The 15,381-nt window shown below is 39.9% G+C and overlaps 1 protein-coding gene across 3 annotated transcripts in view; it reads right to left on the reverse strand.

Moving 5' to 3' along the window:
• atxn1a (ataxin 1a) overlaps positions 1-15,381 on the reverse strand; it is a 128,110-nt gene that overhangs the window by 72,967 nt on the left and 39,762 nt on the right. For all 3 annotated transcript variants that reach the window (XM_057827143.1, XM_057827140.1, XM_057827141.1), the window contains exon 2: positions 7,377-7,531. The gene's annotated coding sequence lies outside the window, so the exon portion shown is untranslated. The remainder of the gene's footprint in view (positions 1-7,376; positions 7,532-15,381) is intronic.

Genomic DNA, 15,381 nt, shown 5'->3' on the forward strand with positions numbered 1-15,381 from the left:
TTTTATATAGTTTTTTCAATGTTTAAAATTTAGTTGGTTCCTTTTTATTTTATTATTATTATTTTTTAAAACAAGCAATTTCACCTGCTGTGGACAACACACACTCGCATGGAACCAACGATGCCAGCATGCACAAGAATTTCTTAGCCAGTTGAAAGAGGTTTGGATAAGATGTCCATTGGCTCCTCCAGTATTGAAGAAACGGCCATTCATCGTTGCACTTTTGCAATTTCATCTACAGTTGCATTGCCTCCTTGACTCCCCACTTCGTTATCTAAGTGCTTCCATAGCCCATCAGAAAAAAATTGAAGTGGACAATAAATAAATTATAGTTTAATTAACGATTTCTAATAAATTACCCAAAAAGCTACTGTGGGAAAGTAAAGGAATGGTTCCATACCTGTGTTTATCTTGGGATTATCAGAAACTTCATTCTCATGCTTGGCCCAATAATGCTTTCAGCATTGAGGAGGTGGCTACTGTTTGTATAAGACAGGTTGAAAGTACAAATGCGACATTTCACCTGCAAAAAAAATAACGTTAATAAAATATCTGGTGTTCTTAGAGCCGCGCCGTGCGACACGATCCATTCAGCATGTTCAGACCAGGACTCGCACCTACAAGTACGACGCGTCGGTGACGATATTTCCACGCACCGCAAATGACGGACCCACGTGTATCCGTCACACTAATACACTAAGAGTTAGCTTAAAATTAATTGTATTTTGAATGGAAGATGACAAGTGCGTTTTCCCTGTGTTATGTCTATTTCCATAGCATGTAGACAACGAGGAAGTAGCCGTGAGATGTGGATTCTTTCAGCAACTCCATCGCGTTGACATACGCTCTTCCTTTTGAACCACTTTGCCGCGTGAATACTGTGTCGACGCAGTTCAATGAGACCACGCATCGGTCACATGATTTTCTTGAAGCGATACGCGCACCGACGCAGGGGTTGCTCCATGAGCTCGGCGCGTGTGCCGGCGCATTAGTGTCACTGGACCCATCACCAGTATATAGTATAGTAGATATAGAATTATAGGACGCCTATAATGGTAGATTAAAAGACTAATTTCTCGTCATGTGCGCTTTGCCAAATTGTTGTATATAGTCGAATCGTCTTAAAATATGATTCTAATTCACATAATAATGCTATTTAAGACTTTTTTTTTTCCTGTTGTAGGCACTTTAAGACACTGATGAGCATAATCGCTAACTAGTTTAGCGCTTCGTGCTAAGAAGAAACGTCTCAGCAACAAAGTCAATCAAATTTTATGTGGCTAAGCAAAACTGGCTTTAGGGGCTTTCTTTGTGCCAGGTAACACATGGTAACACATGGTAAAAAAAAAAAAAAATTTTAAACTAGCATTTTTGCTTTGAGCTAAAACGGCAGGCCTTTTGTGTCTTTTAGTGTATGGCTTCTTGGAACTGTTTGTAAGTCTAATCATGATAGACATGTCAATCAAATTTTATGTGGCTAAGCAAAACTGGCTTTGGGGGCTTTGTTTGTGCCAGGTAACACATGGTAACACATGGTAAAAAAAAAAAAAAAAAACTAGCATTTTTGCTTTGAGCTAAAACGGCAGCCCTTTTGTGTCTTTTAGTGTATGGCTTCTTGGAACTGTTTTGTAAGTCTAATCATGACAGACATGTCAATCAAACTTTATGTTTCTAAGCGAAACTGGCTTTGGGGGCTGAATTTCTGAACATTTCTTTGGGCCAGGTAACGCCCGGTAAATAAACTAGCTTTCCTCCTTTGAGCTAAAACGGCAGACTTCTTGTGTCTTCAAGGGTATGGCTTCTTGGGACATTTTTGTAAGTCTAATTGTGATAGACATGTCAATTGAACTTTATGTTGTTAAGCAAAACTGGCTTCCGGCTTCTGAACATTTCTTTGAGCCAAGTAACGCCTAGTAAATAAACTAGCTTTCCTGCTTTGAGCTAAAATGCCAGTCTTCTTGTGTATTTTAGGATATATGGCTTTAAGAGACTTTTTTGTAGGTCTAATCATGATAGTCATGTCTACCAAATTTCATATTGCTGAGCAAAACTGGCCTTGGGGCCTGAATTTGTCGACATTTCATTGGGCCTGGTAACACCTGGTAAATAAACTCGCATTCCTGCTTTGAGCTTGCCTGGTATACCTGAATCACCGCTGTTCCAGCGATTGAGTCTGGCGACCGTCCGGCGGATCAAATTCCGAGGGCAGAGCAAGCCACAACAAACAGCCAGTGGAGTGGACCAATCAGTGACGGGCAGACGTGATGTTGTTAAAGCGACAAGTAATTAGCGTGAGTGGAGAATGGTGACGTTTATTCAACATTGCTAGCGCAAGCCATGTTGACTGTTGTCAATGACTTGTGTCGATGTGTTTTTGGTCATTTAAAACTGGTTTTTACCGCGGATTGGAACATATTCTCGGCTCTCCCGTTCGCCATCTGTGTTGTTTTAGAGACGACTTTCGGCGCGCAAGAGTGACGTTACTTGTTAAGAACACGTCACGCAAATAAACGAATCTGATTGGACGGTTGATTTTGTGCTTGCTCGAGAAGCCGTTAATGAGCTGGGTCCCAGACTATTTCTCACAGTGTTTGAAAAATAAAGGGAGAATAGTCTGGCAGTGACAGGCAAGCTTTGAGCTAAAATGGCCGATTTCTTGTGTATTTTAGGGCATTGCTGAGCAAAACTGGCCTTGGGGGCTGAATTTCTGAACATTTCTTTGGGCCAGGTAACACCAGGTAAATAAACTAGCATTCCTGCTTTAAACTAAAATGCCAGACGTCTTGTGTATTTTAGGGTATGGCTTTTAGAGACTTTTGGTGTAGGTCTAATCATGACATGTCTACCAAATTTCATATAGCTTAGCAAAAGTGGCCTTGGGGGCTGAATTTGTTGAGATTTCTTTGGACATGAGTGACCTGAGACTTTTTGCGATAGATATTTCCTCCACATACAGTATCACGTTGCTAAGTGACACAAGCGTCAGGGGCTGAATTTTCAAAAGACCTAAATAAGAACCTGACAGGAAGCGTTGTGAAAAGCCCCCAATGGAGCAGGTGTTTCGTCTTCCTTCCTCCAAGCAACCTGTGAGGTGATGCGCCGACGCATTCATCATCAGCCTTAGCGGGAGACGTATCCGCCCTAGCTCTGCGCGTTTCCGTGGCGACGCAACCAAACAGAACACGACTCGCCAGAACCAAGCTCGCAGTAAATACGATGATGAGAGATTCCGCTCGATCAAGCAGTTAGCTGTTGTTGCCATGGCGAGGAGAAGCTATTTTAAGTGGAGTGACTCCGCCCCCTCCCTCTCTCTCACACATGCACACACACGCACGCACACCCCAAAGCACCCAACTCCAAGTGTAAAAGAAACAGTGAATAAATCCACTCACACCTGACGACCACACTGTATACCGTAGTGCTGCAATGATTAATCGATTAACTTGTGTAATTCGATTAGAAAAAAGCTTCAAATCAAATTTTGCTGCCTCGAGGATTCATCTAATCAGAGTGATGCTGTAATGGTTTGTTTTGAAAGTGTTTGGAATTAGTTTTATTGATTTGGGTGGATACCAAGGGCATAGGTTTGTATATGGATGGTAGGGACATAACACTAGCAGCTTTTCAGGATGCTCAAATTGTTCCCACCAACTTTTAAGCAACCTTATTTGCATTATATAATGACTTCAGTTATATACGTAATTTAGATTGTCTTCCCATGTCGTAAGGAGAAAATATACCCTACCATTATTAAGTGAAATATTTTCATAATGTTCAGACTAACATTTATCCCTTTTCACTTGCTGAATGTGCCGGTCCATCCCCCCCCCCACCCCCCAAACCAACGTTTGATTGGCTGATGACTTGATCCCCACTCACACAGCCACGGCAGATTAATGTCAATCACATGCTGCCTCCTCCGCCTCCTTCGAAGGAGGGGTATTAGAAGTTTTTTTCGGCCAGCAGCAGCCTGTTAGGGCCTCTGCCCCTCCTTCCTGAGCCCTGCCTCAGGTGAGGGGGGTTTGCTTGATTACAGGTCAATTGTCAGATGGGTGGAGCGGCCAGCTGTGACTCATCATCAGCCAGCTTAAAAACTCAGCGGTCGCACCACCACGTTGCCCGATCAACTCGTCTGTTACGCACGTCAGTTGTATCTCGCATTCCTTACATGATATCTTTGCTAACTGGCTCACGACTACCTTGCTTTCGTCCCAGGTCCTGTTTTCTGCGCGCCCCTCGTCGGATTCCACGCCTGCCTCCCTTCCGAGCTTCCTCGTCAGCTCAACTACCCCGAGCCAAGCAAACTTCCACCCGCCACGCTCTTCTCGCGATCGCTAATAAAATACTGCTCGCCTGAAGTTGTCTGCATTGGGATCCCTTCCTGCTCACGCACATCCTAACACAGCCATTGTAAGTAAGGTAAAAAGACGTGTTATGTTGTGGAAGTGAAGGAAACACCACTAATTTTGCTACTGAAAGTAAGACCTGCATCAGATTTACAGTGATATGAAAAAGTATCTGAACCTTTTGGAATTTTTTACATTTCTGCATGAAATAACCATCAAATGTGATCTGATCTTTTCTCAAACTCACACAGATGAAAAAAAACTGTGTCTGCTTTAACTAAAATCACCCAAACATATATAGATTTCATATTTTAATGAGGATAGTATGCAAACACTGTGGCTGGGTTGATTGTCTTCACCGATCGGCCAGCGCACAGCGGCGGGCAGGCAGTGCTTGTTGCCGGGGAGAGAAGGGGAAACACCGAAAATGTAAACAAAACAGGAGTAGTATTATCACCCACAAAATGCAAGCCACCTCCTTATTAAAATGTTTGCCATGATCCGAGTATGTGACATAATATAAAACATGAAGCTTACTTTGTCATCTGTCCAAAGGTCTTTTGATTGTCGGACTTGTTTTGCCCATCGCGGTGAACAAAAATCTTTTGGAAATCCAAAAAGCCTCACACCACTCTACCTCATGCAGCAACAAAAACTTGCAGCACATAGGGCTAGCGTGATGCGAAAAATCAACGAATTACTCCACAAAATCAGTTGAATCCACAGTCCATCTGCATGTTATAAAGCAATGGCTGTGTTTTGAGATGCTGACCCGGGTGACGTCACATTCGCATTCTTCCTCAACCTGAGACTGGAGCCACAAGTCAGAAATTTGAAATAAACATGCTTTTTGCTGTTATAAGCACTTTAAAAGGCTAAATCAGTGGCTACGGCCATATGGGGCCCGCCTCCACATTTGGTCCGGCCCCCTGAGCATTTTGATTTTTTTTTTCCCCCAATAGTGTTATTTCCTGGCTCTTTTCTGTAAAGAACCCAGAGAGGGTTATTTGGTTATTATCTATTTAATTAATAGTGTTATTATTATATTATATTATATTATATTATATTATATTATATTATATTATATTATTATTTTTGTTTTATTTACTTTTGGTCCATGAAGAATGCAGAACGGGTTATTTGATTGTGGCTTTCTGAAAAACAATACATTTTTACATTTAGGCACTCCTGCAATCCCCACACTTTTTCTGTTACAAACTGAGCCCGGCCCCTCATCAGAGAAGGGAAAAGTTATATGGCCCTCACAGGAAAAAGTTTGGGGACCCCTGGGCTAAACCAACATTGTATATTTTCTCATACAAGGCTTTTAAAAATCTTAATATTTACAAAACAGGCAAGACTGAACCTTCCTGTAGCAGCCTGCCTCCAAGCAGCTAAAGGGTCCTTTCGGGGTGCTACTGTCAGTCAGCAGCGGCCACAGTTGCCCATACAAATGCCTGATCAAAATCCTTTTTTATCGGCTTATTTTTTGTTTTTCAGCTGACGGCCAATGTTGGGAAAAACTCCATATATCAGCAGACCTCTACTTCTAGTTCTTTTTAATTACTTTATTTAGAATTATTTATATTATTTATTACTCATGTTTTTTTTGGTCTTTATTTATTACTGTTTTTTTTTTCAATTATTACTGTTTAAATAATAGTTTTTTGTTTTTTGTTTTTTCAAAATGATCCTTGAATGAAGTGATTCATTTTATTTAAAATTATGTAAATGTATTTTTTGTTATCGCCCATCGCAAAATAATGCGTGGACAACTAGAAAGTGGATGTCAAATGGGGGCCGCAAAATATTGTCCTGTGGGCCGCAATTGGCCCCTGAAGCACCAGTTTTAAACCCCTGTCCTATAGAAATGTAATTCTTTTTTAAAAATCATAATTTGTGGATGAAAGGTGAATAGAATTGGACTTGTATCGCCGTCAATAGGACGCAATTAGTTTAATTCTAAAATAAATCAATTAATCATTGCGAACATTTCATTAATTCATAATTTTTTTTGTATTCATATCAAAATAATCTAAAAATACAATGAATTGAAAATTTGAAAAAAAAACATATTACAATAATATTTGCTAATATTTATTTTTCTAAATGACCAAAAATAGTCTCTTAAAGGTCCTAAGTGTCAACTTTAAATAGCTGTCCACTGTAGTGACGACTGTCTCTGCAAGTCTTATGAATCGATTTCATTGATTTATTTGCTCAAGAACAAAAAAAACGTCATCACTTGTGTGGGTTGCTCAGCTCACCTTCCTCTCCACTTCATCTAAGCCTCCTCTTATGCATTCACACCATTTGAACCCGCTCATTAAAGCGCTCAAATTTCTAGGGGAGGAAAAAAAAAAACTCCCGTCCTCCTTCGGGCGTGTTTGCAAATTCCGCTTTGATTTTCGTATTCCCAAACTGGGCTGCGAGAATCTGCCAGAAGAGAAAGCATCGGCTGGCGTTTCTTTGATTATTTGAAGTGTAAATCGCTCGCACCCGCGCTCGCCCCATCGCTCGTTCCTTCCTTCTCTCTGGGGCCGAGACTGCAGCGGCGATGACAATAATCTCAAATTACCAATTAATCCCTGCGGTGTTCACTGTTGTAAACCTCCTTTATATGCCTCTGGCTGTCAGCGCGTGTACAAATAGATCCGAGTGGAATGTAGAACCTGAGCTGCTCTCTTGTTTGGCTTTCAATTCATTTGAACTCACCTTCACCACCCTCAACAAATGTATTCCGCATATACACAATACATTCAATGATACATGCTTTGAAACAAACCTTTTGTTGTTCAAGTGGTTTCAAAAGGCAAAAAAAAAAAAAAAAAACTGAATTTCTCAGCATTTCTGAAAGTCATGGTATTAAATTACACTTGATTTTGCATTCACGGGCCACACAAAATGATATGGTGGGCCATATCAGGTCCTCAAACCTCAGGTTTGACACTATGGTCTTAAAAAAAAACAACAACGCCCTGAGCGCCATTTTTTTGGTAGCTTTATAGTTTGAAAAGAAACTAATCATACCTGAGTGCCAGAAGCAGGGTTAGCACGCGGTAGAGGAGGAGGAGGCGGAGCCTATTGTCGGTTTTGATGTTCTGCGGCGGCGAGCGGGCGCTGGAATCAAAGCCAACGAAGGGTGAAGGTCGTGTCACGGGAAAAAATGGTTCCACCGTCGGGAACTGGAAACCAAGGAAAAAAATTGAGTTTAACAAGTAAATACATAGTTCCCATTCATCAATTGCAAGAAATGGACATCTATTGTAATGGTACAGTACAGTATAGTATAGTATAGTACAGTATAGTACGATACAGTGTTTAGAGTAAAGTACAGGGGTGTCAAACGAATACGTATATTACTTACTTACGTACATGTATAGTATAGTATAGTATAGTATAGTATAGTATAGTATAGTATAGTATAGTATAGTATAGTACAGGAGTGTCAAATGTGTATATTATATACATATATAGTACAGTACAGTACAGTTCAATACACTAGAACAATATTGTACAGGGGTGTCAAATGTATACATTATACTAGTGCTGTCAAATTTATCGCGTTTACGGGCTGTAATTCATTTTTTTAATTACTCACGTTAAAATATTTGACGCATTTAACGCATGCGCGGAATGACCCGCTCATGCATTGCCTCAAACAGATTACAATGACACCGTTTTTTTGCACATTGAGAGCTAAGAGGCAGTGAAAGGCGAGTGGACACAGGCGTTCATTGGACCGCGCAGTTTATTGGCATAAGCTTCGGCAACTCCTTCACAACAAACATAAGGATCATTTAGTGAAAGCACAACAAAAATAATATTCCAATCTCTCAAAAAAAATTATGTTCACAAAAAGAAATAGCTATGCAAAATACACATAAAACTTACTCAGACTTTGGTCAAACTCTATTCAAACATTTCGTTTAGTTCAACAAATACACTGGATGGCAATATTTAGTCACAATATACAAACTATCAGAGGTCTCAAACGTTGTGAAGCCAGCACTCAAATGAACGTGAAGTACCAATAAGCGGGACTATGGCTTCAGTCGAGGGACAAAACACACTTATTGGCTAGATTTCTAAGCAATTTAAAACTCGCCATTGACACCTTGTGGTGTATTTCAATCACTACCTTACGTAGTTAAAGACACTGTGGAAGAACGGCAGGGAGCCCACGTAACGTCACTGCTCGGCGACGTTAACACTGGCGAGCTACTAGTTTATTTTATGATTGAAAATTTTACAAATTTTATTAAAACGAAAACATTAAGAGGGGTTTTTAATACAAAATGACTATCACTTGTACTAACAAGTGATAGTAATTTCTTCTATCTAGTAAGTCCTTCTATTCGTGGATCCCTTTAACAGAAAGAATGTTAATAATGTTAATGCCATCTTGTGGATTTATTGTGATAATAAACAAATACAGTACTTATGTACAGTATGTTGAATGTATATGTAATGTCGGTCTGGTGTCTTATCTTTCCATTTCAACAATAATTTACAGAAAAATATGGCATATTTTAGAAATGCTTTGAATTGCAATTAATTACGATTAATTAATTTTTAAGCTTTGATTAACTCGATTAAAAATTTTAATCGTTTGACAGCCCTACCACATTCTGTGTATAGTACAGTACAGTACAGTACAGTACCGTACCGTATCGTATAGTATCATATCGTATAGTATCGTATCGTAGAGGAGTGTCAAATGTATATATTATACAGTGCATATGTAGAACAGTACAGTATACAGTACAACACACTAGTACAGTATCGTACAGGGGTATCAAATGTATACATTTTACACATGCTGTGTATAGTATAGTACAGTATAGTATCGTACAATACAGTATAGTAAGGAATAGTATGCATAGTAGAGTAAAGTTCAGTATGGGGGTGTCAAATGTATATATTATATACATACTGTAATGTGTAGAGTAGAGTAGAGTAGAGTAGAGTCGAGTAGAGTCAGATGTATATATTATACAGTACATACTATGTAGAACAGGACAGTACAGTACAATACACTAGTACAATATCGTACAGGATACATTTTACACATGCTATGTATAGTATAGTATAGTACAGTATAGTATAGTATAGTATAGAATAGTATAGTACAGTATGGTACGGTATGGTACAATCTTTATAGTCAAGTACAGAGGTGTCAAATGCATATATTACATACATACGTATAGAGAACTGTACAGTACAGAATGGTATAGTAGAGTACAGTACAGTATAGTATGGAATAGTATACAGTACATAGTAGAGTATAGTCAAGTACAGGGATGTCAAATATATTATGATGCATATATTATATATATGTATAGAACAGTACAGTACAGTAGAGTACTGTATCATACAGGGGTGTCAGATGTATACATTATACACATACTGTACGTAGTATTGTATAGTATAGTGGTGTCAAATTATATACGTTATATACATACTGTAGGCGATATAGTATAGTACAGTATAATATTCATAATCAAGTAGAGGGCTGTCAAATGTATATTTATAGGCATACTTTTATATAAGTGTGTGTGTGTGTGTGTGTGTGAGAGGGTGTGTTCAAATAAAAAAATTGAAAAAATTTTTTCAATATTGGATTGGGACTCGGTATCAGCAGATTCTCAAAACCAGGTGACTCGGACAGAATACTGTATGCGATCAGGACATCCCTACAATAGTATAGTATAGTATAGTATAGTATAGTATAGTATAGTATAGTATAGTATAGTATAGTATACAGGGGTGTCAAATGTATGGCCCATGGGCTGGAACCTGGGTACAGTCTGGCCCATGGGGTAGTTGTAGCTCATTCATAATGTACATTAAAAAAATCAGATAATTTTTTTATGACATTGGCGCTTGTGTAATTGAGTGCGCCCACAACTACCACCACCTCCCAGTTCAAATGGATTACACGTCGAGCACCGTTAATGGCAGCCAATGAGTTAACCATGAAGGATGTGACCCAGAAATGCCCCCAAACCAACAGAGAAATTACTATAAATCAACAGGAAGTCAAACAGAAATGCCCGAAAAATAAACTGGAAACAATCTAAAATTTACAGGAATTTACAGGAATCAGAATTTTTGATTTGAGGCTTAATCTTCAAGTTAGCAACAAATTCAGTGCAGTTTGTTAGTTATTTTGTCAGTTTCAGGGCTCTTGAGTGGCTAAGCTAATGCGAGTCAATGGTGCCTGCTTAGCATACCAATAAAAAAACAACATATGCACGCATGAGAATCACCGATGATCCATGCTATCAATAGTTTTGACTATGTTTTCAGGATAAAGTTATTAGAACATACCATTGCATGTCAATAATTGTAGTGTGAACAGCAAAATTTGAGATTTTTTTTTTTCTTCACCACAGACTGAGCACTCCCTATTGTGGTCGCAATACGCCTTCGAGAAAATAAACCCCACTTTAGAATGAAATGAATTATTGTAGCTTGATGTGACATTGTTTTGGCCGCATGGGTATTTCTAACAATGATTTGCATTTATTTGACTATGTTAGATCTGGTAATACTGTGTTTTTTATTGGCATGCTAAGCAGGCACGCTTGACTCACGCTAGCTTAACCACTCCAGAGCCCTGAAACTAACAAATAACTGAAGTGACAAACTGCACGGAATTTGTTGAAATCAACTCCACTGACTAATTAAATGCCCACTAACTCGAAAATTAGACCTAAAGTCAAAAATTCTGAACTTCACCTTTAGGGCCAACATAAGGTATGTTTTTGTTTGAGCTAATATGTTTGTTTTATTCATTATTTAGTTTAGAAGTATATTTACCAGTTTGTTGTGTGAATATGTGTTTGAAGGATTTGTTAAGAGATTTGTTAAAAAAAAAAAAAAAGTTAGCATTTTATTGCATTTAAAGTAGTGGACTTTTGCTATTCAAGTTAGCCAAATGTTCTTTTGTTGTGCTTAGATACTCATTTTTTTACTTTTTTTATACCGTTTGAGGGTAAGTCAGGCATTTTAATTTAGTTTTAGAGGCATTTATCGCTCTTGTGAATAGAAGGTGAAAGTCCGCATAGTTTGAAGAAACACTCTGGAATTTTATTTTATATTTGCATTTATTGCGCTTTTAAAAGTGCATTCTTGGCAAGCCTAAATAAATGTTATTAGAGGCATAAACACTTGTTTCTTGGTTTTACAGCTCCTAAAATTTTTTCAGCAACACATCCGTAATCCGATTAATCGATTATTCAAACTAACTAATAAATAGATTAATGGATTACCTAAATAATCGACAGCTGCAGCCTATAGACTTCATAATTGTATTGACGGGTCACACCCGTCAGCCACTGCGCAACGCCTTCAAGTAGGGGGCTGTGCTACAGTCCGCTTCAGTTATTCGCACTTAGGTCCAATGCCGGATTTAGGTTGTACGAGAAAAAGTAAAAAGTATGAAAGCTGTATCGCATACAAACAGAAAGGATTGCCTCAGGAGTGATTTGTTTGAGGATTCAAGGTAATTATTATATTTTTCGTACAATGCATGCATTTTGAAACGTGAAAAAAATATATTATATTAAAGTATAGTTACATAGTATAGAATGCTAACCAATCTGGCCTCTTTTTGTCAGCTGCTCGTCACTGTGATCGTACTGTCAGCACACACCCACTTTTCCGCTGACTCAGCAACTGGCTTGTGCGGGCGCGCATAATAAGGAGTTTGGCTCCCGTTAGCAAGGACGACATCATCGTGCTCTCCAGGCGTATTCTTTGAAAACAGCACACCTCGTGTTTCAAGTCAAAACGGCTTGTCATTGAAAAAAAAAAAGCCTTGCATAACTCACACAACAGACCTTAGCAATCTTTTCAAGTTCAAAGTTCAGAAAATAGGGCACACGTATGCAAGCACAAGGCTAGAGGGCAGACAGATAGGATTGCAAAATGAAAGTGAACAAGTTGGACTTGGTAGAAGTTCCCGTTTCATGGCGACTCATTAGTATTTCGCCGCAGAAACTCAAGTGTTTCGCAATTTAACAGGGGCGGAAAGCTATTAATTCTATTTACTCTTGTTCGATCACTGCTAGTCCTGCAGATAAATTGAATTGGGTTCCTTTAACAGCAGCGAAAGATGGAATGGACATGAAAATGATTAACAATGGAGTAAGTAAGGATTACTTGACTACAATCTACATTCATGTGAAAAAATTAGGACAACCCATTAAATATTTAGTTTTTTATTAAGAAATATTCACATATCAATGTCTGATCTTGTTTTTCTTTATCTCTGGAAAAGTGATTTAAATTGCATTTAATTGCAACAAAAATAACAGTGTTTTAGTCATTAAACCAAATATATCAACAAAAATGCATATTCTAACTGAGGAAAAAGTTAGGACAGCCTACCACCAAATAGGTAGTGTTACCCCTTTGGGCTGAAATAACTTCAGTGAGACGCTTTTTATAGCCATCAGTCTGAAGAAAGTTTGCCCCACTCCTCAACGCAGAATACTTTCAGCTGTGAGATGTTTGAGGGGTTTCTTGCATGTACAGCCTGTTTCAGGTCACCCCACAGCATATCAATGGGATTAAAATCTGGGCTTTGACTCGGACATTCCAGGACTCTCCATTTCAGCCAGTCTTTGGTGGAACACGGTAGAATTCATGGTGGATTCCATGATGGTGAGCTGGCCTGGTCCTGCTGAAGCAAAGCATTCCCAAACCATGACAATTTCTTGACCAGGAAAAGAAGCGGGGTGGTGTGTGTGTGGAGGGGGAGTCTATATGATAAATGATTGGGAGGGGTGGAGTGTACACAAATCAGCCCTGTGATCTAGAACCCAGTAATCGTGTGAATCCCTTGTGAAAGTAAGCCCGTTGGCAACCCACTCTACACTGCCCCACTGCCAATCCCGGCACCGAGGTCCCCCACCCGGAGACGGTGGGGGGCGGGGGGGACAGCGCAGCCCATCCCTCCACCCGTATCCCAGCAAAGGGGGCATCGTCTCACCCTAGGGTGGTCCCCCGGGCCGCAGGCGCCCCCATCAACCGGCCCTCGGGAATGGGAAGAAGGGACGCACCACCAACCCCCACGCCCATCCCCGTCCGCCCACCCGTCCCACAAGCCACAGCCGCAGCCTCCCAACCGGCAAGCCACACTACGGGAAACCCAACGGCCCACCAAGCCCAGGGCAGGGCAGGGCCCCCCGCCAGAACAGGCGACACCCAGCCGACACACAGGCGTCCAGCCAGCGACCCGCGACGGAGAGCTGGGCGGATACCCAAGCAGAGAAGAGAGGGGAAAGCGGATGCAGGAGAACACCGAGGAGCCGCCGCAGGGGAGACACCATGATCAAGTACGTGTTTTTCCTAAGGCGAGTCTTAACCATTGCACAAACCATGACAATTCCACCTAAATGCTTCACAGTTGCTTTGAGGTTCTTTTCCTTGAATGCTGTATTGGGTTTACACAAATCATGTCCTCTGTTCTGGTGTCCAAATAATTCAATTTTAGATTCATTTGTCCAAAGAATATTATTCCAGAAGTACTGGTCTTTGTCTACATTCACTCTGGCAAACTTCAGTCTGGCATTCATGGTCTTCTTGGAGAGCAGAGGTTTCCTCCTTGCACACCTCCCATGAAGGTTAAACTTGTGAAATCGCTTTCTGATTGTAGAGGCATGCACTTTCACATCAACAGTAGCAAGAGCCTGCTGTAGGTCCCGTGACGACATTTTAGGGTTTTTGGAGACTTCTTTTAGCATCTTGCGGTCTGCTCTAGGGGTGAACTTCCTTGGACGGCCAGACCTGGGCATGTTGGCAGTTCTTTTGAATGTCCTCCACTTGTAGACTATTTTACGGACGGTGGAATGGCAGATTTTATATTCTTTTGAGATCTTTTGATATCCCTTAGCAGATTCATAAGCGTCAACAATCTTCTTTCTGAAGGCCTCAGACAGCTCCTGTGATCTCACCATGGTGTTTTCTTTCACTTCAACAGTCAGGGGCACACCAAACTAAATGCGAGGTTTAGATAAGGCAAGCCTCCTTCAAAACACTGCGTAATTTGTTTCTCATCGTGTGCACCTGATGTGATACCCCTGTGTTTGATTTTAAGTGGGATTGAATGTAGGGGTGTCCTAATTTATTCCTCATCAGAAATTGCATATATTTAAAACGTTACAGTACGTTTATAAAAAATTCTTTTTCGCAGTTTTTGTTACCGCTCACTCAGCATCACCTTTACATTCTGCTCACTAATTCTGCTCTGCACAACTTTCACCAATCTCCACACCTGCCTCCACTCCACAATCAACCGCCTGCCACTATAAGAGACTGGTCTGCACATCATTCAACGCCAGAGCTTCACCGCACTTCTTATGGTAAAAGTACAGGCCACTCTATTTATTTACTGCGACTCATTTGTACTTACTTTCTTTACAGCAATATTGAGCCAACTCAGCCTTCCAGCAAAATCGAGAAATCTGCAGAGCCACCACTTCTCACCAACTTTCCCTTTGTGTCTTTGTTTAACAAACACACCCTTGGTCTTCGGATTCCCGAATTCTCATTGCTGTGCTTTTGGGTCACACTGTCCAGCAACCTTTACAGTTTTAATTGTTTAGTTCTACTACTTGAATCTCTCAAGATTGTTAAAATTGATATAAAATATACATATGACCAAATATGTTAGAAAACACACACTAATTTTTTCATATGACAGGACTAGTGTGTCTGTCAGCCTGTGTTGCGATGCCGTTTGTGTTCAATTATTTAGAGACATTGTTGACCTAAAAAAAAAGTCCATATTTTATTTTTTCCAGCATCTTAAAAACAAATGTTCTCCTATTTTTTAACATTTATTTACATTTTTTAATTGAAAAAAAAAATAGTTGTCAGATAATTGCTTCTTAACCGATAACCGTCATCCCAATGATAACTCCAAAAATCCGGGACAGATATCAAACAGATACCAATATAAGCAGTCATGGATGTGACATAAAAAGTGTTCAAAATGTTCGTCATTAAATAAAAGGAATAATTT

This window comes from Corythoichthys intestinalis, chromosome 22 (assembly GCF_030265065.1).
Source record: "Corythoichthys intestinalis isolate RoL2023-P3 chromosome 22, ASM3026506v1, whole genome shotgun sequence".
Classification (NCBI taxonomy): domain Eukaryota; kingdom Metazoa; phylum Chordata; class Actinopteri; order Syngnathiformes; family Syngnathidae; genus Corythoichthys; species Corythoichthys intestinalis.